We start from the raw sequence: 23277 nt of genomic DNA, 5'->3' as shown, positions 1-23277 counted from the left end.
TCAGGCTCTTTAGTCTCTCCAATCTCTCACTCAGATTTACAGCTGCTCTGATTACCAAACTTGTATCCTACTCCACATCTAGTTCATCTTTATCCTTGATAGTGATGACACATCAAAATATACACTCACACAAGGTGCATACACTGTGGTCTCTTCAGCTTCTGATGTTCTGAGCACATTATAACCCATGGTCCCCTCAGCAATTACTGGCACTTAGAAATCCACACGCACGACTGCAAAATAGAGAAACCCTCATTCAAGAAAGTAGTTAGAAATGCAGTTTTAACAGAAGACAGGACAGGCTGCAGATCAGATGCAGGGTATGACCAGACATGAATACTGACCAACGTGTTTACGTGCTTGTTTGCCTGGTTTATCACTTTATCCCTTTATCTTCTCCCTCTTGTCCCTCAGTCTACCTTATTCCATTCTTTCCCTGCATTTGGTTCCTCCCTTAAACATCCCATAATTCATGTGCAATACTAAGATGCTTTTCCCCTGTACCCCATAAGAAATCTCATGCTTCTAAAGGCAGTATCTACCCTCAGTCTGTAAGGCTGTGTGGGAACCTATCCAGCTCTCTGGTCTCACTCCCTCCCCCTGGGGCTGACACCCTCCTAGGATGACTTATAAGGCAACAGATCAGGGGCTTGTTCCTCTGACTGGTTATTCAGGTTCACTCGGCTGCCATTGCACCTCTGAGCAACTTTACTTGAGTGAAGATGAGCTTTTAATCACCTAACCCACTAATTTCAACATTCAAGTGTCTGTACGTGAGACAGTTTTCTGGATTTCCTTGTGGTCACTATCCATTTGTTCAGTGAAACCTGGAATATTCACCTGTGCACTTGTGTCTATGCCATCTGAGACTCCACAAAGAAGGAGGACTTCTAGTCAGAGCTGCCAGCTGCTGCACTTTACCTCCAGGGGATATTCCAGTTAGTACAGAAACAGCTGGATGTCTAACAGGATAACCTATGAGATCTCAGGCAGCAGCAAAAGCCTCCACGTGAGCAACTGACTTGAATTTTTGCTGATAGATCAGCAGAATCTCTGATTGAGTAGATGAATAGAGATCTCTCCATTGACCATAACAGCATTTAGTCATCTATTTAATCTATCAATACTTATAAACCTTTAAGTAGGTTTTATCAGTAGATAAATAGACAATTTTCTTATAAGATATTTTTCCTTTGGAAGGTCCTGACTGTCTTGTGGTAGTTCATGAGGTAGACAAATGGCTGTCAGTGACTGTTTTGATTGAAACATGTCATGAAAGCATATATATATATATATATATAAATGAGTGGGGCAGGGAGAAAATCTGTCTTTCTTTGTGGTCCAGACAGCATTATTCTGCTGTTTCACAAGAACAGTAGAAGAACAGTAGAAGTGGAAAGAATAAATGTAGTCATGAAAGAAAGCAGAGAGGAAGGCTGTGAAGAGAAACTGAAGCCAATTTTATACATAGTAGTTCGAAAAAGCAGCAGAGAACTGTCCGTTATCCAACAGCTTGGGAACAGAATACCAGACGGCATCATCTGCTTCTTTGCTTGTGCTTTTTTAAACACATACTGCAGTTTGAAAAATGTGGCATGATGTATTTCAGAGCAAGGTTCAAAGACCAAGTGAACTGAAGTAGAGAGGATGGACGAGACAGAAGAGTTATAAAGGAAGGTGATAAGCTGGCAAGTCCATCCCTGAGGTCAGGATATCTGAAGGTGTCCTTCATTCCTTCCCATCAAAGACCTACAGCAGAAATATTTGCTGTGATATTGACTGTGCAGTGCGCAATGAACTTCATGTCCTCTAAAATATATGCTAACACTGAAGGTTTCATTAGAAATAAACATTTTTTTAATAGTTCTATGTGAATCAATGCAGGAACAAACATTCCTCTATACGGTTTTGGAAGATGACTAATTTTGGAGCACAAAATATTTTTCTAAGCCCTGTCTCAGGGCATTTATTAAGACCATGAATTTTATTTCCCAAAGCTGCATGTGCAGATTTTTAAACTATGTTCTTTCATATCCATCATATTCACCAAGGGCCTAGGACTTCAAATGTACTCTTCAAGTTATACTTTACCTGACTTTACAGGTGACCACTTCAGAACATATTGACAAATAACAACTCTTATCATGGAACTCAGGGGGAAAATATATAAATGTCTGTGTGCAATCAAATTGTATGAATAAATGAATTTCATTCCTAAATGAAAACCTTATTTCTAGACCTAAATTTTAGTAATCGGTTTTCAATTGTCTTGGAGGGTTTTTTGTCTTGGGGCTTGGAATATTCTATCTTGCTTAACTTATAGTTGATGGGACAATTTCAAAAAGGTGTAAACAAGAGAAGAATAGTTTCTGAAAACCAAGTAACATTAATCAGAGTTAATGTAAGTTGTTACATACAGACTCCAAATTCAATCTAGAATGAACAAATTCACTTTCTGCTAAGTATGGGACAATAAAAATAACAAGATGCTTGTTAGGCAATATATTTCATCCATTATTTACCATTTAATTAAATATTTTCTTCTGTTTTCTTTTTGTGTATCCTTGCAGATTTCCACTACTTTTTCCCAGTCATAATCTTGATGGATATATTAAGAGATGATGAAGTAGATAATAAATATAGTACACAACAGTTTCATCCCAGTTCTTCTAGATCTAGAATTGTAACTCAAAGATATGCTCTCTGATGTGTTAGGATGTTGAGCATAGACATTAGCAGTGACAGATGTGGACTTGGAATCACTACTGTATTGTGATTTCATCCTTTCTAATTCAATTCCTACGTCACTGGACTTCATTCAGAGGTATTGATCCTTGACACGTCCAGTTTTACTGTGATTTTTTCGTAGATCTTCACTTTACCACTCACAACTTGTCTGAAATGAGGAACCACATCAAATGTATATTATCCATTTCTATTGTACTGGAGTAATTTCTCATGTTTCATTTTCCATGAATTTATGTTCCACCTCCTTGCAAATACCAACATTCTTCTCAGTCTATATTCTTTATGTTGTGTCTTATGTATAGGTACATATGTATCAGCCACATATTTTCTTTTTCTGATGTGAAATTGTATAATGACTGCTCTAGCATCAAACTATTTGCTCAGATCCTTAAGAAAAGTAGTTTTGTGGGCTAGTGATTTACTGAAGATCACATTATATCGCTTTTCTATGTTAGCACTTTTTGTTGCACCAGGGTTGCAATGCTTAGCCCAAAGGGGGGCTTGAAACGTGACTCTTGTATGCATTTTTTACTGGCTATGAAAAAGGATGAATTTCAAGTTCCTTTCAGGAGAAAGTATTTTTTCTCTCTGGTCTCCAATCATTCATTATGGAGCTTACTGCAAAACTTGTCTTTTGGGAGCTGGAGTGTTATTTAGAGTAGAACACAGTGTGGAGTAGAATTATAATCCGTGTTGAGTCTGCCAATTCCTGATTTGCCTGAGATGTGATCACACTTGGAGAAAGGGTGCCACTGCTATTTGAATTGATTACATAACCTTGCTTTATTGTGCTTTAAAGCTTGTGTATGCTATGCAAGGATGTAGACAGATACTCTTTTAGGTGGTGTTTAAATCAAAAGAGAAATGAAGAAATAACTAAACTATATGGGTAATTTTTTATGGATGAACTAAAAATTAGAGTTTCTCTGACTTTCTGCAGATAGGAATGTGCAGTATGGTCAAAAACAAATTTATGTTAATTTGTTAAATGTTAAAAAAATAATATAATAAAGAAATAGTTTAATTTATTTAATAATTTTCATATTTCAAGATACCGATACCTATCCAAGTGGAAAGCAAATCAGAGAATACATTTTTAGAAATATGTGAGGTAGTATTCATAAATTTACATCCTTTTTATGTTAACTACATGAATTAAAAAATTTTGGAATATACCAAATTGAAAATTGGGCTTGTAAAAACACTTAGACATAATCATAATGATGTTCACACTTCCAGTTGTAGCAATGAAGGTATCCCACCTGCAATCCAGTATATTGAAATTGGCATTACAACTTCGAGGAAATAAACGATATGTGATGCAGGAAGAGAAGGGGTTGGAGAGAGATGCAGGGAAAGAAGGAGATGTGGACATCAAAACTTACAGCAAACATGAGTTTTGTAGTTTATAACAGGATTGGAATCCTTTTATTTTCCTCTTCTTTGAAATGTGGCTTCCTAAATATCTGTTGTCAGCTTGTAGGTCTCCCTACAATGTGTTTTGTCACTGTTCTTTTGGGACAAATGCTGGATGCTGCAAAATAGTATTCATTTGGCTGCTTAGTTTTCAATTAAATGGTGCAATATGAACTGTAGTAACACAGGCAGGGGATGATCTAGATGAACCAATGCTGTTTCAAGCAAAAACCTTTGCCACTCTGAGCATAGCATATAAGCCAGATGCTGGGAATAAAAGTTCCCTTTTTATGGCCAGTTAAATCAGTACTTGTACTTCTGTAAAAAATTACTGTAAAGGAAATAGTATATATGGGAGACTTAATCTTGACAATATTTTGTGAAAATGTAACACATAAAAGTCATGTTTAGTTACAGAGATTAAAACAATATAATGTATTTCATAAACAACTGAGTAGGAAGAGCACAAGGAATTTTTAACAAAATGTTTGGGAAACAAAGAATTATCTACTGTAATCAATCCGTCAGGCTTAAATTATGACTTTCTAAGGACTTATTAGTCAGACTGAGAGCTCCTTAAGCACCTCAAACAAATGTTTCAGTCATAAATTCTCAGAAATGTTGACCGTACACTGTTAATGTTACTCTTGCATGAAATTACACTTTTTTTTTATTCTAGCTAATTCAATGAGTATAATGCACTGGGTGAATGTGTATCTAAAATTCTGAAAAAAGAAAAAAAAGAAAAAATCAAATACATAAGTGATTATAGTGTGCCAAAATTTAATGTGTTTACAGACTTTCCTCTCACTTGTCATTAAAATCCACCAGAGTTCAATAATGAATGGCAGTGGAATAAACTTAAAAAAATATTCACAATACAATTCAGTTTTGAGTATATAAAGGCAGCCTGACTATACTGTATATACCAAATTTTAATTTTAGAGGTTGTGTTCTCTGCAATGCATCTACAGCACGTAAATATTGTAGAGACAGATCAGGACATGACTGGTCCCAACGACAAAGGTCTGTATTAGACATATGCTTAAGGGTTTTCTAAAAGCAGCCCTCATTTTACTGTGTCTCCATCTACCTGCCAGGTGCACCACACATGTACATTATCATCCATGTCAGTTATAGGAAGGAAGAGATACATTACTGGGAGTTTCTACGTCTCATCTCAGGAGGTAGTGACCTGTGCACCATGCAACTTGAAGTGAAAGAAGAAGCTTTCACGTGATCTGACAAGGGTTATCTGCTATCTGCAGATAGCTATCTGCTACACCATTCATATGTAGGGCCATGTTAACCCTTTCTATTGAAGTATCTTTGCTGAAAGACACTGGACAAAAGTTAGTTATCTTTTCACAGTGCTGCATTGCTCTGTGCTAATTCACCATTAGATTTGCAATCTTGAGCTTTGTGCAGTGAAGACTGAAGATCACTTGGTGCAGAGCATGGAAAGGCTTTACATATCCTGGAAAGTTGGCTTCTTCTTTGGTACCAAAGCTTAACAACATTGTCTATACCACTGAGCCTTGAGGTGTATGAGCACATACTGGCCCTAGTGATTCAGTCCAGATCAGGATAGGAATGTCTATCATTTAGCTCAGATCTCTGAAGGGTCCCAAAACGGACCTCAACTCAAGAGTGAAGCAAACATGTAGGGTAAAATTGAAATTTTCAGATTTTAATTTCTAAAAAAAAAATTAACATCAGTATTCTGTTAGGCACTCCTTTCTATCTTTATAATAATATATCAAAAATGGTATTGGTGTATAAGGGCTTTTTTATATCATGGTTGTGCTGGATAATATTGCTACATCAGTAGAATTATCCTCCATATGCACTTCTTAAATTATTGTGAAGCCTTGACACAGTGCAGCTAAATCCCTCAAATGAAGACCCTCTTCCTTCCCACACCATCTACCAAGTAGTAAAACGAAAGAAATAATAACCTTCTGATAATATTTGGAGAAAATTTTTGACAAGAACATCTTTCTAGTACACATAAAATATAGTTGCAGCTCACCTCTCTAAACATAGATCCCCCATAAAGTTTGGGAGGAGCAAACTTTAATGTTTGTTTGGTCATCACCCTGTGATGAAGCCCACAGCAGATGAATTTGCATCCTAGTTCATGCTATAATAATTTTGTCTTCATAGACTTAGCAGTGAAGATGGGATTTTCTGCAACTTCTTTTTCCAAGTGAAGAAGGAAAAACATTAAAACTTAGTTCAGATATCACAGCAAAAGAAGTAGAAGAAAGATAAATAGCTCTTTCTCCCTTTTACTCTTGTGTCAGGGAAATAAATTTCAATCTTCAGTGCATTCCTGTGCTTTATTACATCCAATTTGCTTTCTTATAATTGGAAAAACTTTTTATCATTTTCCTATTTTGAGATTCCTTTAAGTATCTGAGACTTCAACTTGCCAGCTTGTAACAGATCTTCTCTCAAGGGTTTCCCATGATGTTTATGAAGGCGGTACCTTGACCAGCTGGTGCAAGCCCTGGGACTTGTCATCTCCTCCACTGAAAACTTCATATGAAATGTTCCTCCTGATGAAATGGAATCCATACTTGGACAATTGTTGAGCTAGCAGTGCTCATCCAGGATTTCATGTGGGGCCTAGCCATATTTATTATACAGGCTTTTATCTTGGTTCTTCTGTGTTTTATCCCTGTCTAGATAGATGTTCCTTTTGCTTTCCTGGTGCATTAGTTTTTTAAAGACATTTAAGGAACACACAGATTAATAGATTAATACAGGAACTCATATATTAGTTTTCTCCCTCATATTGTAAGATGTTATCAATTCACAGAGGGCTCCAAAATGAGCTTTATCGGCATATTGGACTAATAAAGAAGCTGTGATGAGCATAAGATACTCTTGAATTCTTTATCTCCCAGACAAAATTATTTCTTGGTCCCTGTGACTGTTGATTTCCTATGTACCACACTTCTGGCCAAGAGATCTAAAGCTGAACCATGGGCAGTTCTGATCTTGTGCATATTGGAGTCAGAACTTCACATCTTTCAGTAAAAACTTTCTTAGTCAAAATTCTTTCTTGCTGTAAATAAATGGTACACATGATTAAGAAAGTGAATGGTTTTTTCCGTTCCTGACTTTGATGTTACCCACAAAAGGATGTGAAGTTTTATTTTATTATTTAATGGATACATTATTCTGGGCTGAAATATGCATCCCTTATTTGGTCTGCACATGATTATTTAAATTGACTATATTTTAGGTTGTTTTGTAGATCAGAAAGGTATTGTTTATGTCTATACTATTCTACACCATTCAATTAATCAGTATCATTTAACATTCCTAGGCTTACAAATTTACTGTCTATACTTTAAATAACCGTTTGGCTACTTCTGAAAACCTATGATTTATGGAACACACTTTCCCAAGTCTTTCAGCTAATCTTGAAATTTTAATGCTGATTTGAGCCAAAAGTTGGAAGACTAATAAGAAAGTATTATTTCAGATGACTGATCCTTATATCTTTGCATTCGGATGCTTTAGGAAAAGTTTGATCCCAGCAAGAGAAGTATCGCCTTTCTAAATATTTTCTTTTCATAATCAAATCCCATATTTAAATGCTTTTCCCATAATCTGGGAGTTTGGGCAGTTGGAAGAGTTTCTTTCACAGGTAAAAACTTTCTGGTTCATTTTGGGTAGTGACTTTGTACTGGATCTGGCTTGGGTGGAGTTAACTTTCTTCACAGGAACCTCTATGGACCTGTGTCTAAAACAGTCCTGATAGCACATCAGTGTTCTGGCTACTGCTGAACAGTGGTTTTGCAGCATCGAGGCTTTCTCTCTCTATCCCTCTGGCTGCCAGTGAGTAGGCTGGGAGTACATAAGAAGTTGATAGGGAACACAGCTGGCCTAAACTGACCAGAGGGATATTTCCTGCCATGTAACATTGTGCTCAACACTGAAGTTGATGGGCTAGCCTTTCCCAAAATTGTGCTTGCTTTGAGACTGGCTGGGAATGGTCTCCTTCTGGGAGAAGGACTGCCTTTACATCACTTGTCTGATTGTCACCTCTCTTCCCTTCAGTCATGAAACTGTTTTTATCTTTACCCAAGAGTTTATTCTTGCTTTTTCACTTCTAGTTCTCTCCCCAGTCCTTCTGGTGTGGCTGTGGAATGACTGATCAGCTGTGTTGGTGCTTAGCTGTTGATTGGGCTCAGCCCACATCCTTCTGTAAACCTATTCTAAGTGACTGGTAGAGTCTATGGACTTCCCAACAGGAAGAAAAAAGGTAATCAGTGATAAGCTGACTTCTGAAAATTGCAGAGGAATTGGATGGATTTCATCAGAGGGCAGTAAACCATCATCTAGGGTATGGACTTCATCTTGCAGCTTCACTGTATTTTGACTTTGATTTACCTATTTTAAATAACATTTTTTATTTACACATGAAAGCTAAAACAAATTAGGCAATTCTACAACACAGCAGTTTCCACTAGAAAATCCAAACTTGTTGAGGGCTTGATTGGCCTTGATTGTCTTAACTGTCTAACTTGATTTTATACTTGAATTATTAGTGTAGCACCTGGCATTATTTTGAACCCAGACCAAACAGCAGTCCCAAACAATTCCAAGGCACAGTTCAGGAATGAAATTAAAACAAGTACTAATCCTGCAGATAGCTTGCACACCCTATATTTTGCTGAATACGAAGGTTTAGTCATAGGGAGTTGGGACATTCTTTGCTGGTGAATCTCAGTGTCAAAATCAGTCTGAGAATCCTTAATTTACTGGAGAATATATCACCACTGAGTCTTTAATTTTCCTATAATATAAACTCAATAACCAAAATATTTGCAAGAATTTCTATTAGTGGTGAAAACACTAAATGCAAAGCTTATTTAAATAAGTCAAAGATTCCTATTCAGACTAGGACTTGGAATGTGGGATCCCCATCTTTGAAGCAGGATGTAATTGTTGAATCATTTCAAAGAGCTTCTCCCCCCTCTCCAATTTTTGATTAAAAAGCCCCATTATACAGAGGTGGAATGTAAACAAATTTGTTTACTTCATTTGTTTATAAACAGAACTTTTTTTCTAAAGAACACATAACTATAATCTCTACTCTCCTGACAGGGAGAAAAAAGTATTATTTTACTCAATGTCAAAAGCTGACAGTGTAGATAGATACACTTGAGCTTTTTAGACATGTACTGACCATGATTCATCTTTCTTTGATAGAACAAGTCCTGCTCTAGAAGCTATTATTTATTCATTCATTTGTAGATGTTGTTTGGATGCTCAGTATATGTAGAAATTTGTACAGGTTTATTCATTTTTTCCTATGCAATTTAAAAATAAAGGTTGTAAAGGTTTATTGAAAAATAAAAGATTGTGAAAATGTGACTGTGTAAAACCTCATTACTATACTCATCTAAACTCCAGGCTGCTAGATACAGGCAACTTTAAAAATTGTTCTTTAGCTGGGAATTCATAATTTCAAAAATATGTAGTGTTGACAGCCAGAAGAACTGGACTCCTACTTTCTCTTCATAGAATAAGCTTATTGCAGATACCCCAAGAGGCATTTTTTTCTGGATCCATACATGTTACTTCTAGGGGTAATAAAAGGCTAATGATTTTCGTGATAAATATAAATATCACATGTGGTGTAGACCATGCCTGGTTTATTTATCACCATAGCCACGAGGCCTGTAGAAGGTAACACCTTCAAATTTCTATCATCAGAGTTGGACTGGCAATGGCATTCTCCACTGAAAAGGCCTTATACACCATTATTGATCCCAGTAGTCCACAAAATTAATTTGAATTTAAGATATGCACTTAAGCAGAGACAGAGATTCTGGAGACTGAATGCAACCAGTAAGGAGATGTCAGCGGATCTAGTATATGAAAAGATGGTGTTTTAATAAGAAGCTCAGGATAGAAGAACTGTTGAATTACTGGCCTACAATAGTATGAATTGGAAGGTTATACTACAAGGTCTCTACCAACTTCAAAAACATAACATGATATTAAGCCAACTTCTCCACAGATTGCAGCCTAAATAAAACCATTTTTTAAATGTAGGTTGCCAGCACTGAAGGTTTTACAAATTGCAGTATGTTCAGCTCAAATTATTCCAATCAATGGAGCATTTTTCTTGTGCACTTGTCAAGCTTCCACTGTAATTACAGTCCACACTGCATTTCGAGTGCTCTTTGCATGCCTATAAAATCAGACCCTTCCAATGTTATCTACCTGTGATTTCATAAACATTCATCATAGCTTTCTCTGTGACTGGATATCCCCAAGAACTCTAAGACTTGCGATGTTCGGTGTGCCTGCCCAGTGGCACAGCTCAGTGGCACTGAAGTTTATTGACATTTCTTTTTGCTCTTATTCAGCCCTGCTCTGTAACATTTACTCTGTCAATTACATTCATTTTGGTATTCATAGCCAATTCTATCTCTGTGTGACTTTAATTGTATCTCACTAAATTAAAGAGGCATTATAAAGTTGTTACCCTTTGATTTTGTAGCTTTAATTTCATTTTTCTTTAATCTTCGGAGCACACTAGATTATCAATTAGCATAATAAAACAGTCACTGTGGAATTTAGTAACAATACTGGATATTCTGTGAAGTGAATCAGCCCATTTAAGGTTAGGAACATGGTGACAGTATGTGCATTAAGTAATTAAGTAACCAAAATTCTACTCCACGTTTCTATATTATCTCTATACACGAATTGAGGATTTTGAGATTTTTTAGGGAGTTGTTTCCAATGAGTCTAGGCTTCTTTTGAATGTTTTGTACATTCTAAAGTTGTAAGAAATTTGGAAGATCTTAATTATGTAAAATTTTTTTCTTTATAGAAGATGTAGTCACTCTTATTGGTAGGCAAAATAAAGTCATAGAATCATAGAATAGATTGGGTTGGAAAAGACCTCCAAGATCATCAAGTCCAACCCCTGATCCAACTCTAATTACTATATCATGGCACTAAGGGCCATGTCCAACCTCTTTTTAAAAACTTCCAGGGATGGTGAATCCACCACCTCTCTGGGCAGGACGTTCCAATGCCTGATCACCCTCTCTGTAAAGAATTTCTTCCTAACATCTAACCTAAACTTCCCCTGGCAGAGCTTGAGCCCATGTCCCCTTGTCCTGTTGTTGGTTGCCTGGGAGAAGAGACCAACCCCCACCTGGCTATAACTTCCCTTCAGGTAGTTGAAGAGAGTGATGAGGTCACCTCTAAGCCTTCTCTTCTCCAGACTAAACAATCCCAGCTCCCTCAGCCTCTCCTCATAGGACTTGTGCTCAAGTCCCTTCACCAGCCTGGTTGCTCTTCTCTGGACCCGCTCCAGCACCTCAATATCCTTCCTGAACTGAGGGGCCCAGAGCTGAACACAATACTCAAGGTGCGGCCTCACCAACGCAGAGTACAGGGGAAGGATCACTTCCCTGCTCCTGCTGGCCACACTGTTCTTGATGCAGGCCAGGATGCCATTGGCCTTCTTGGCCACCTGGGCACACTGCTGGCTCATGTTCAGCTTCCTGTCAATCAGCACCCCCAGGTCCCTTTCCACCTGGCTGCTCTCCAACCACTCTGTGCCCAGCCTGTAGCGCTGCAGGGGGTTGTTGTGGCCAAAGTGCAGGACCCGGCACTTGGCCTTGTTGAACTTCATCCCATTGGAGTCAGCCCATCTCTCCAGTCTATCCAGGTCCCTCTGCAATTGATCAAAGTCAATTGATGCTTTAGCACTGCCTTAAAGTGCTCCTTTCAAAACAATGATCTCTGGTCCCATTTTAGGTCTAACAGTTGCTTCATTTCAGTGATCAAGACCTCCTAGCCTGTTGTTTGTGATAGTTGCCCTGGAGAAATTAATGAACTTTGTGCTTTTCCTGTAAGTGAGTTGAGCTTCTGTGTTAATTCTCCTAAATTATCTACTTTTTGTAGGGAGGCCAATTTTACTGGAGCATACTACGAATTTGCTGAGCATGTAGAAGAAAATTAGGAAACCATTTCTTCTATCCCAGTCTAACTGCTTAGGCAATGGTGAGGCCAGACTTGTTAAGTGACAGGACTCCAAGCATCTACATTCTCAATTTCTTAACGAGGATTAGATGTTTGTAGTAGAGTAGGCTCCAGGGTTATATGAAAACCAAGAGAAAGGGAGAAGGTTCTAGAATTGTAAGTCCCTTTGTAGGGCTCTAAATCTTTATTGTGTTCAGTGATTTTACTGAAAAGTCAGAAACTTATCAAGCCACTTAAAATACATATTTCAAAATATCTTCAAGGAACAGCAGGTAACTGGAAGAGATGCCAATAGCTTGTTGTGCATTCTTTTAAATAACAAAAAACATCAATATGGCTAGATACATAATTATGAGTGTCAAACCATTGCAACTACATAATGATTCCTGAAGCCATTAAAGGAGAAGTGGGAGGAAAGGATATAAAGCAAAGGAGAAGGGTGCAAGGATATAAAGAAAAGGAGACGTGTAAAAGGAAGACCAACAAAAGAGCAATCAGTCTACATATTTTCCAAATGAGTGGTAGTCCAGCTGTTTTCTCTATAAAGAATAAAATTTCACTGTTACAAGAGTATAACCTTTTCTGAGTCACTGTAAAATATTTCTCATGGAATTTACCACATAAGTTTCTAAGAAGCTTTTCAACAAACACACAATAAAAGATCAACCTCCTTTATTTGATTTTTTCTTCTTTTTTTTTTAATTATTCTTTATAATTTGGCTGAATTCAGGAGTACTGCATTACCTTACTCTCTCCTTTTCTCCTGCTTGTTGTCATCTTCTGCCTACAACAGAATTTTTTCGGGAAGAGAAAAGCCTTTGCGAGCTGAGGTCACCTGAAGCGACCTTCACCTTCAGTCCTGCTGGCCCATTTCCCTGGTCATTGTGGGCGAGTCTCTGACAAGGACCAGCGACCTTGGTCAGTGACACTGTGATACAGACTGCAGGGTCAGCAGAGCCGCGCTTTCCTCCACCAAGTTTCACCCTATATAAAAAGCACAGGGCTGCCAGGCAGAATGGAATCTATTTAACATGTGTAAAGGTGGGGAGAGAGATGTGAATGAGAGCTCCTCTTCTGCAATATTTCTCTTAAAACATGTCGGTTGTTTCCCCTCCTCTGTTAACACCAAAGCTGATCTTAAACATGCTGCATTCCAGACATCATGTGCTTTCTATTTGTATTCACTGCAGATGACACTAAAACTACTGCAAATAATTCAGGTAATTGACAAACCACAGGGGCACTTAGCCTGTTCATTGGCCTATTTTAGGCTGCCTCATCATCACCATTCTAACTGATGACAGGTCTCTGGTTTTTCACTTGCCAGGCTGTAAGACAAGGAATATTAATAAAGTATTCTGGCAGTGGGAATGTAACTGTTTCCAGCCTTTTGCAAGCAATGAGCTCCTCCCTCCCCCCCCGCCCCGAACCCTATTGCTAATGCACAAGTGATGTGGTGGGGAACTTTTTCAATATAAGAACACTCTCTTTTCTTCACTGACTCAGGCCTTTGCAATTATCTAATTCTAACAGGACCGTAGATTTTTAATGTAATGCTGTACTCTGTAACATGCTGTTATTAAAAAATAATGCCATCAAAGTAGCTGACATCTTTATTGAAAATATAAACTTTTCTCCCTTATAATAAAGAACATTTCAGAAACTAAAATTGGTTTTATTTACTGTTTACCACTGCCCTGTTCCCTAAATGCTCAGCATTAGTATTTATTAGTAGGAGAACATACATATATGTGCTCCACTGTCATTATTTTTTTTGCACAGACTTACCATAGAAGCCATTTCTTGGCCCAAATTATCTCACTATCTGACTGGAACACGGATAATAGAGAGTACAATTGAATCTGCTGTTCAGTGTGCAGAGGAGAGAAGACACAGGGCTGCAACAAACAGAGGACTCTTGGACTCCTTAATCAGTTGTTTGTCAAAGTCACTTTCATAGTCCATGGAGAAAAGTACATAAAAGAAACCTTTTGAATAGTACAGCTGAAAAATAACTCTTAAAAGCTCCTCTTTCTTCCTAATGACTGTAGAGACAATTATAACAGCGACCTCAGCATTGTTCATCTCAAATTAGGTGACATGAAGATCACTTTCAGTGCTCTCATTTTAGGTGTTTCCTTTTGACTTACTCATCCAACTTGGCACATGGACTACAAGTGACACGTGGGGTGCTAGGCTTCATTGCAGTGGTGGGGTGTGCTCTAACTATCCCTTTTTGTCCTGTTTTGTCAAACAAGAGCTTTTCAGACAAATTAATGTAGAACAGAAAGAAAGGGTCTATACTGTCTTTTGAAGAATCTCTATCTATGCTGTTCCTCGGTCAGGAGACCTGAGCTGGAAATCTCACAAACTTCTTTTCCTGTTGGATTGAATGTTGCTATGACATTTCAACCAGCTTAGGGGGCAGGGGGGAGTTGAGAGATTCAGTTCTGATATTGCTTTCATCCCACCATAGAAGTTCGGCAACTGGTATGCGTAAGTTAAGGCCATTATTCTGTTGGCAGAGATAGATGCCACATTTTATAAAGCACAAATTGAGTTCCTGAACAGAAACATACTTCTAAGTCTGGTTTAGAAAAATGTTAGAAAATAACTCTGCTCTCCCTCTGCTTTTGCTTGGGTGACTGCTGTTACACAGTGATGAATTTAGCACTGTTTGAGACTGTAGCCTGAAGACCACCCATGTGGCAAAGAAGTCCTCTGCCATTTGGCTCTGTGTCTGTCAGTGATAATTGGTGATGGAAAAGGAAAGGAGTAAGTGTTCGCTTTACTTAGCACTTTTCTAAATCAGACCTGAAAGGAGAAAAGTGCTAGTGAAGGGGGAGAGCATAGACGGGAATGTTATTTTATTCATTAAAAATAAGTGTCTGGAGTTTAAACATGTCAACAGGCTGAAGCTCTGTTCCGTGAGGCACTGAGTGCCCTTGAATCCCTTTGATGTTAGTGGTAGGTGAGGTAACTCAGCAATCCACAGGACTGAGCCCTGAAAATTCCCTTGAAGGAAAGTCACAAAGAAGAAGTGTGTCCATGAGTTTTGAGCTGAACTATGCTTCCGTCCCAATTTTCTGTCTCCTAAATCTAGATCTATCTAGATGTTTGTGGTTAATTCATTTGAATGTATGATATGCATACTGGAAGATTTAGTGTGCAGTTCAACATAGTGTCTTTTCAGTTCAAATGGGCAAAAGGAAATGGCTCATTTGTCAGAGACATGGTCTTGTTATTCCATCAGACAACAAGAGAGGCAATGCTTGTGCAATCCAAGCTGTTTGTTATGTACTTCGATCTTGACATATTATCCTGAATATTATCCAGAGAACTCCTGGAAAGGAAGGAACTTCTAGAAGTAAAAGGAAGGTGGAATTTAATGAGGAATTTAAGTATCTAGTTATTTTTGAAAATATGAGGCATCTACAGAGATACTTCCCAAATTACCATTGGCAGCAATTCTTACACACCATGGTAAGGACTTCAGAAATGCTTTATCATTTTCCTCAGCTTTTTATCATTATGTTATTTTACATCAAAAAGCTGCAGCACATAGACCTCTCTCTGGTCCAGTGTTTGACCACCCTCATTGTAAATTCTTTTTCTTTATATCAAGTATCTATTACTTCTCATCCTTTCACTGTGAATTACTGGAAAAAGTTTGGCTTTATCTTTCCTACATCCTCCCAATAGGTAATGGTAGATTACACATAGTGACAAGAGATCAGGCTTTTTAACAGAATCTGTGTAACCTCATTGGTGTACATGTTTTGGCTAAACCTAAGCTGTATCAGTATTTTGGGGGAAAATGAAAAATCCTTTGATGAGCAGGATCATCTTCACATTTCCTGTCTGAAGGTGAGACTCCACACCTGCTCTGCTAAGCAGTGCAGCCCAAGGGCCTAATCTTTGCGAGGCTGTTTGATTTGCAATAGATGTTGCAATCGTGCTTGGTCCTTTCAGGGTGGTGGATCCCTAACTAGGTGGCAACTGCTGTTTGTGTCTCTACTGCCCAGACAAATTACATATGAACATGCAGGGATGAACACGTACACACGCTGTATAATTGTAGTATTATGCACAGTGCAGACAATAAGCAGAATCATCTACATTTAGATCACATCAATTGTTATGCCATATACTTAGGGCATTTTTGCTTTGGTTTTTTTGCAGCAGAATTAGCGACTAAGTGCCTTTGAATTCTGTATTGATATATACAGGGAGAAACAGTTCATGTTTCTTATATGAACTAATCACAAGCCTTTAGAATATTGGATAAAAGTACTTGAAGAATTCCCATGTTGCATGTGTAAATGATTGGTGGGAATCTGAGGCTTAGTATACATTTTATATTTAACCTCTTATCAAATGGTCAGAAATCCCATAGTTCCTTTACTATCAAAATTCAAATGTCCTTTTAATGGCACTGATTTCTTCAATTTCCAATGAAATAAAAAGAAATGCAGAACACTCATATTACAGTAAGCCCTTTGAAGGTGATACTGGGGAGAATAGCATAATGGTTTTCAAAGACATTTCAAAGGTTAAATATGTGCATTTCCACAGCTCACTATTTTATTTACTCTAAAAGTGACTTTTCTTGATAGATTGATTTCCCTTCTGAATAATATAATGTGGGGTTTTAAAATAAAATCCCACCAAAAGTCTCTTCAATAAACTCTGGACCAATAGGCACTGAAATCAGTAGCAAAATTCCTATCACGTTAAATATAAACAGGTCAAAGTGCTGTGCGATCAAAACTACTCACTGTAAAAGAGGCTACCTCTCCTGTCCCTCCTTCCCCACTCTCTCTGTGCTTTTATATCAGCTCTATGATCAAGTTATGGAGGGAAGGAAAGGTTGACCCTGATGCTAATTGAAAAAGACTTGGCTGGAGCCAGCTGGTTTGCAACATTTGTGAAAACAGTACAAAAATGTAATTTTGAATAAGTCATCAAGATTGAACACTAAAAGCAAATCTAGTTAATCATCATGTAAAGTCAATAAAGAGATTAAAAAAGGAATCAAACAAAAACTATAAAGTCTAATAAATCTGACTGAAAAAAGTGTAACATCTGGAAAGGTATGGAAAAATGTGATGGCATTTAAAAATTGTTATTAGAATAAAACACATTTTAAATTTCTGTGTAATTTTCACTTAAAAAGTTAAGTTCATCTGCAAATGTCATTGGAGAAATACTAATAAGATTTCCATTTCCAGATAATCCATTCCATAGTCATGTGGGTTTTTTCTCATTCTGATCTTTGACTGAAGCTCCTTAATGAAAGGATAGTATATGGGTATTCACTGAAGGGCAGTTGTTCTGTTAAGTGAGTGAGCAGCAAAACAAAATAAAAAGAAAACCCTGAAGTGGAAAATGGGGTGAAGAAGCAGAAGGTCTGGGTTTTTTCCATGAGAAATGAAGCTCATTTATCTCAACTGATAAAAGGTGAAAACAACTATTCTTTTGTATACAAAACCATATATGTATAATATATACACCCAATGTATACACCCAAAAAGGGTGTATACAACTATTGAAATTTTGTAGGTGAATACAACTATTTTGGGATTCTGCTTGTGACCATTTCATCTCAAATATTCTTAGGACCTTAAAACCTTGGAATATTAATACCTAAATAATTATTTTCCGAAGGAACAAAGAAAGCAATTAAGAAAAAAAATATTATTGATAGGTAGATTCTCTCTTTTACCCTGGATGAGAAGTAAAATGAAACTTTAATGTCAAATCTGCCCATGATCTGTCTGTTACTCCCAAGTTCTGAAGCTTTTTATTCAGTGGCGGGCTGCTGCTCTTGAGATCAACCAAAATATAACTTGACGTTTATCTTGGATTATTTATTTATTTAGTTAGTTTAAAAAATTGTGTATCAGGGACAGATAGCATTTCTTTCCCAAGGTATGATTGTTAGAGATCCAGTCCCTTTCTGGCACCTGCTTGACTATAATGGAGCAGGTTAGCTCCAAAGTGTGGTGTTAGAGGGGCTACACGGACTCATGCAGTATCCTGCCTGACACACAGTCAAGCCCTGGTGGCTGCTGCAACTGTGATGGCTGAGCATATCTGAGTCATACGTTGTACCACAAAGTAATTGCACTGGGACTCACAGTTTAAAGTGTAACAATATTTCTGGGGGGGAGTTTTGTCATGGCAAAGGCTGTTAAAAGAGTTTCACACAAAAGAAAAATGTGGTTTAGGGGAGATCGCCAGCCTTTGTTCTTGTGGGAGACTTAACCTGCCAGATGTCTGCAGGAAACAGCACAGTGGACAGGAGGCTGTCTAGGCGGTTCCTGGAATGTATGGAGGATAACCTCAGACAGCTGGTAAGCAAGTTTCCATGGGGTGGGGACCTGCTAGACCTGCTGTTTACAAACAGAGAAGGGCTGGTTCTCTGGTAGAATATGCAATTTGGGCAGTAAAATTGGGTTCTTAATGGATTTTAGGAATGTGGGACTTAATATTAAGCACCAAAAGAGAATAAAGTATCCCTTTGCTATCAGGCATCTTATACAAGACTAAATATTAGCAAATGAAGAAAATTAACATAAAACCTAAGGAAGTACAAACAAGACATATAACAGATTCTCCAAGAAGACATTGGAACTATTGCCAGAAATCCAGCAGGATCCAGATCAAAGCTAATTAAACATGTGCTAAACATAGCTGTGTACTAAACTAAACTTGTACTAAATGTGACCAAATGTACTGAAGCAAACTTCAGGAACCCTTAATTTTTACCAATAAAAGTGGTAATATCTTCATAATATCATGACAAGCAACACAACCAAATAAACTTATTCTGTAAGAGATGTGTGAATAAGAAATTATTCTACAATTTATTATTCACGAAGAACAGTAAGTTATTCTAATCACATTTTCTACATTATGAAAATTCTAAAAAGTGGTGCTAGAGGCAAATAAATGGCTATGGAAAGTGTGATCATTCATTCTAATCTTTTTTTTTAATAAACTTTATTCAAATTAAAGGAAAAAATTAATTACATTGAAGCAAGTATCTAATGTGGAATGACCATATGCTTTAAAAGGACATCAGAAGCCTCTTCAGAGCAAAATCACATTTCTAGTATTAAATCTTTAGGCCAGGTCCAGAGACAGTAAGACCTATCTTTAGCAAGTTGATTAAAATGCTTTGAACTGCAATACCATTTTATATATACTTTGGAGCTCTCCACGTTGCATAGTCATGGAGATAGTTCTATTTTGAGTTAATGTCTACACCAGATCCCAGTAAAATACAGTGAATGTGAAAGTACTCTTTTTATTTAAGAAGTGGAAAGATGGATCAATGACTTGGCTAAATGAAGCTAGGTTTGACCTTCTGGGTACTAACAAATGAGATTTAATCTGCATGAATATTTTTGGTATTTTTAGAAGCTTGATATGTTGAATAATTGTGTCTCAGATATTTGAAAATCATTCAAATGTTATTTCACATGTATTTACACTGGACAGATGTTTTGAAACACAGTTTTTATGGAATCTGACAATTGTTATTTTTCCTTTTCTTCTGGACTACAGAAAATAGATCCTGTGCTGAATATCATTTCCTCTAGATAAGAGAGGGGACCACTAGAAAGCATCTTGAGGATTTTAATATTGCCATTCTAAAATACTGTAGTAGATAAAGTTGGGGGAATGGACTAGAAAACCTCCAGACATAATTTTGTTCCTTTCTTCTATAATTTTATGTTCCTGTACTATCACTAATCTGGATAGTATAAATATTAGGCATAAATGGGGCTTTCCAAAAATGGTATCTTGCAATTTTTATTTTATGAGGTTTAGTGACATCCTGAGCTTACACATCATCTGAGAAATATTTTTCACATTTTTTGTTTTGTATCATTCTTACTGTGTCCTTAAAAAGCTCTGAGTTCCAACTAAAATAACATACCTTAAAGGACAGCTTCTAGATGTTATTTCACTGTAAGAATAACAATTGTACTGTCTGTACAGAGCAGAAATGCTTATCCTGCACTAAGCTCCATACTTTCTTGATTAAATTGCTACTACACCAGACTGACTATTTTAAAAATAGCTGAGATGTGTAAGTTTGTGACTGAAGTATAGACCCAGTCTTTGAGTGGTCAATTAACATGGATTTCATTATAATCAACACACACTAAGCCTCAGCAAGAAAAAAGGGATTAAGACAGCATCTTATAATTTGGATTTTTCATAAAGGACACAAAGACACAAGGAGAATGATTTATGCCAACAACATATACATGTCGTTCTTCAATATGAAGAAATGACACAGCACATCCTGAAATAGGTGTTCAATACAGGTAGTATTCTATAAGAAGGATACAAAATTAATATGTTGAGGTAGAGGACTATTCTGTATGGGGCCACGCTTAGGTGAAGTGAACTGCTCTCAGTGGCTATTGTAAATGGGAAGGTCAGCAGCCTCTCTTTTTCACTAGGCAGATGAAATACTTTGAAATGCTTTTCAGCAGGAAAGCAGCATCAAAGAATTAAAGGCATAGCTATTGTGAAGCATTATTTTCTTGAAAGAACGTGGGTCACATGTTGGTTAAGAAGGTAGCCACTGCTTTTTTCATACTGATTTGCTTCTGTCATATTTTTCTTAGAGCTATTTCTCTATCACATGCATACAGAGAAAAGAGTAAGACTTGTGGTCAGGCCATGGCTTATTCAGCCTGCTGGGATCTGTGCTGATACCCTTTTGACATGGCATGCCACAGCCAACAGTATTTAGAAGAGAGATGACTCCACAGAGACAGATTTCTTCACTCTGGTGACCAGGGAGTGCAGGAGTGGGGAATACACAAAATATCCTTCTACCTTTAGTATGCTTCATGACATAAAATATGGCAGTGGGGATACAGTGGTTTGGGTGCAGACTGAGGCTTGTTCTTCTATTTGGAGGAGCTGGGAGATAGCTATAGTCTATGACTCGCTAAATCCCAATTTCCATCTCAGACTGATACTGTGGCAATGCAGCTTCTCTGAGTATTGGTCTAGGCTGACAGTAGTGGCAATGATTGTCCTTCACTATTTAAGTTGTCATCTCTCCTCACCTTTCCTTTCAGGTTGAGAAGGTGATGCATTTCCCATTTCAGTGAAAGGAAAGACCCTTGTAGACCACATGGAAGCTGGACCATGCTGCAACACAGTTAATGTTACAGTATTGCCATCAGAACTAACACCAACAGTGGCATATCAGTTCACCCCATTTCCATTTAGCTTTCATCAGTATCATACCCAGAAAGATATGGATTTGGTCTGTGGAATGGCATTTGCCTTTGAAGTCCTTTTTATTTTTTTTTTCCTTCACATCATGCATTCAGCATTAATAGAAAATTTATTTTCAGGAATGAATTCCATTCAGTCACTGAGCATATATCAGCTATGCTGCTGATCAGCAGTGTGATAGGTAAATTTTGGGTTTTCTTTTCTGCATAAACTGCCTCTCTTTTTCTCTGCTTTGCATAGCTGATCCTTCTTGACATGTAGTGACTTAGTTGCTGCAATTGTTCCAGAGATTGCTTTGATAGTTGCTCTTTTGTTGTGCTAAAAGAACTACTAGTCTCTCTTACTTTGACCTTGCATTATTTTGTCAAGGCTTTCATACTCCATATTCTTCTGTCTAGGCAGTCCTAATTTTCGTAAAGCTTTAATTAGAGATTAGCCCTTCCTGCAGCATTAAAAATTAATGTATTTAGGCTATGACATTTTCCATAGAGAAGACTAACATTATTCTTTTTTTCCTTTGGTCCAGGCTTCAGTGGTTGTTATTGGATTCAATTTGCCCTTGTTCAGATATTTCTTTTCTTCCACATGCTTGGTCCTGGTGCTTCTTTGTTGATTTTTGTGGTTAAGCATGACTAGATGTGATCCAGTCAGAACTTGTAGCTTTTTCCTGGTTTCCACAGCACAATAATCTATTTTGACATATAGCTCAGTTTTCTTTCATTGAAGAATTTTCTACTAGCAATATAATTTGGGATGCTACTGAATATGCTGAATATGCTTTTGCCCCTGTATGAAAACTTAAAGCCTAGAATGGGAAACATTTAAACACTACTGTGAACTCTGAAATGATGTTTCAAAGGAGAACATAAACAGACTTGACTATCTGAAAATCTATACAGTATCATTTTTGGAGTTCCTTTTGCATGAAAGTCACTTTTATCAATAATCACATTACTACCACAGTCACCCAGCAGTTCTCAGCTCTTAACCACAATCTCTGAGCAAATTGTGTGGCGTGTTTCAGGATGTTTTGTAGTTGAATCTTTTGTAGTATGATCTTGTTCTCTTCCTTGAATGCATTCTCTTTAGATGTCTTCCTACTCTTGCTAATACAATCTGGGGAAGATTCCATATGATTTGTCTCAGTTTAACGTTGAAGGTGGGAGGCAAATTGCGTTATAGTACTGATGCAGGCTTTTCTCAAGTTTCTTAGAAGCAGATATTATTTACATAAGATTCCAATTATTCCTGAATTTTGCTGGGTTGCTGATCTTGTAGCAAGCTGTTTCAAAATATAAATGTGCTATACAAAAGATAATTCTGTTAATCAGATTTGCATTTCCACTTTATTAATTTAATGTTCCTCTTTGGTATTCATGGAAAATCTCACACCTATAAGTCTTGGTGAAGTAAAATTTTAGGAAAGGGTATACATCTATGTACAAATGTACGTATCTCAGGCTTTCCGCATCAGTAAATGAGTCTGAAATTGTCCTTTCTGGATTGCAAAGTCTCCTTCAGACCAGATCATGTAGCATATTTAGAATCTGAAATGCAACTAGATGCTTTGTTCGTTTGTTTGTTTGTTTTCTTAAATAAAATAATCTATTTTTTAGAGATTAGCAATATACCAGTTTGCACTTTTCCTTCACTTTTCATTATTTCTGAAAGTATTTCTAACTTAATCATTATTGTCTGCTTGTTTTTGAAAAAAATGCAAACCAAAAGCATGCTAATAAGGAAACAACAACTAAGCTACCTCATGTAAAAAAAAAAGAAAAATGCAGTTGTAAAACAAATTTCGCTAACATG

This window comes from Myiozetetes cayanensis, unplaced genomic scaffold (genome assembly GCF_022539395.1).
Source record: "Myiozetetes cayanensis isolate MyiCay16 unplaced genomic scaffold, myiCay2020 scf2-11, whole genome shotgun sequence".
In the NCBI taxonomy this organism is placed as follows: Eukaryota; Metazoa; Chordata; class Aves; order Passeriformes; family Tyrannidae; genus Myiozetetes; species Myiozetetes cayanensis.
The sequence above is the reverse complement of the archived record's forward strand: the minus strand, read 5'-3'. Positions refer to the sequence as shown.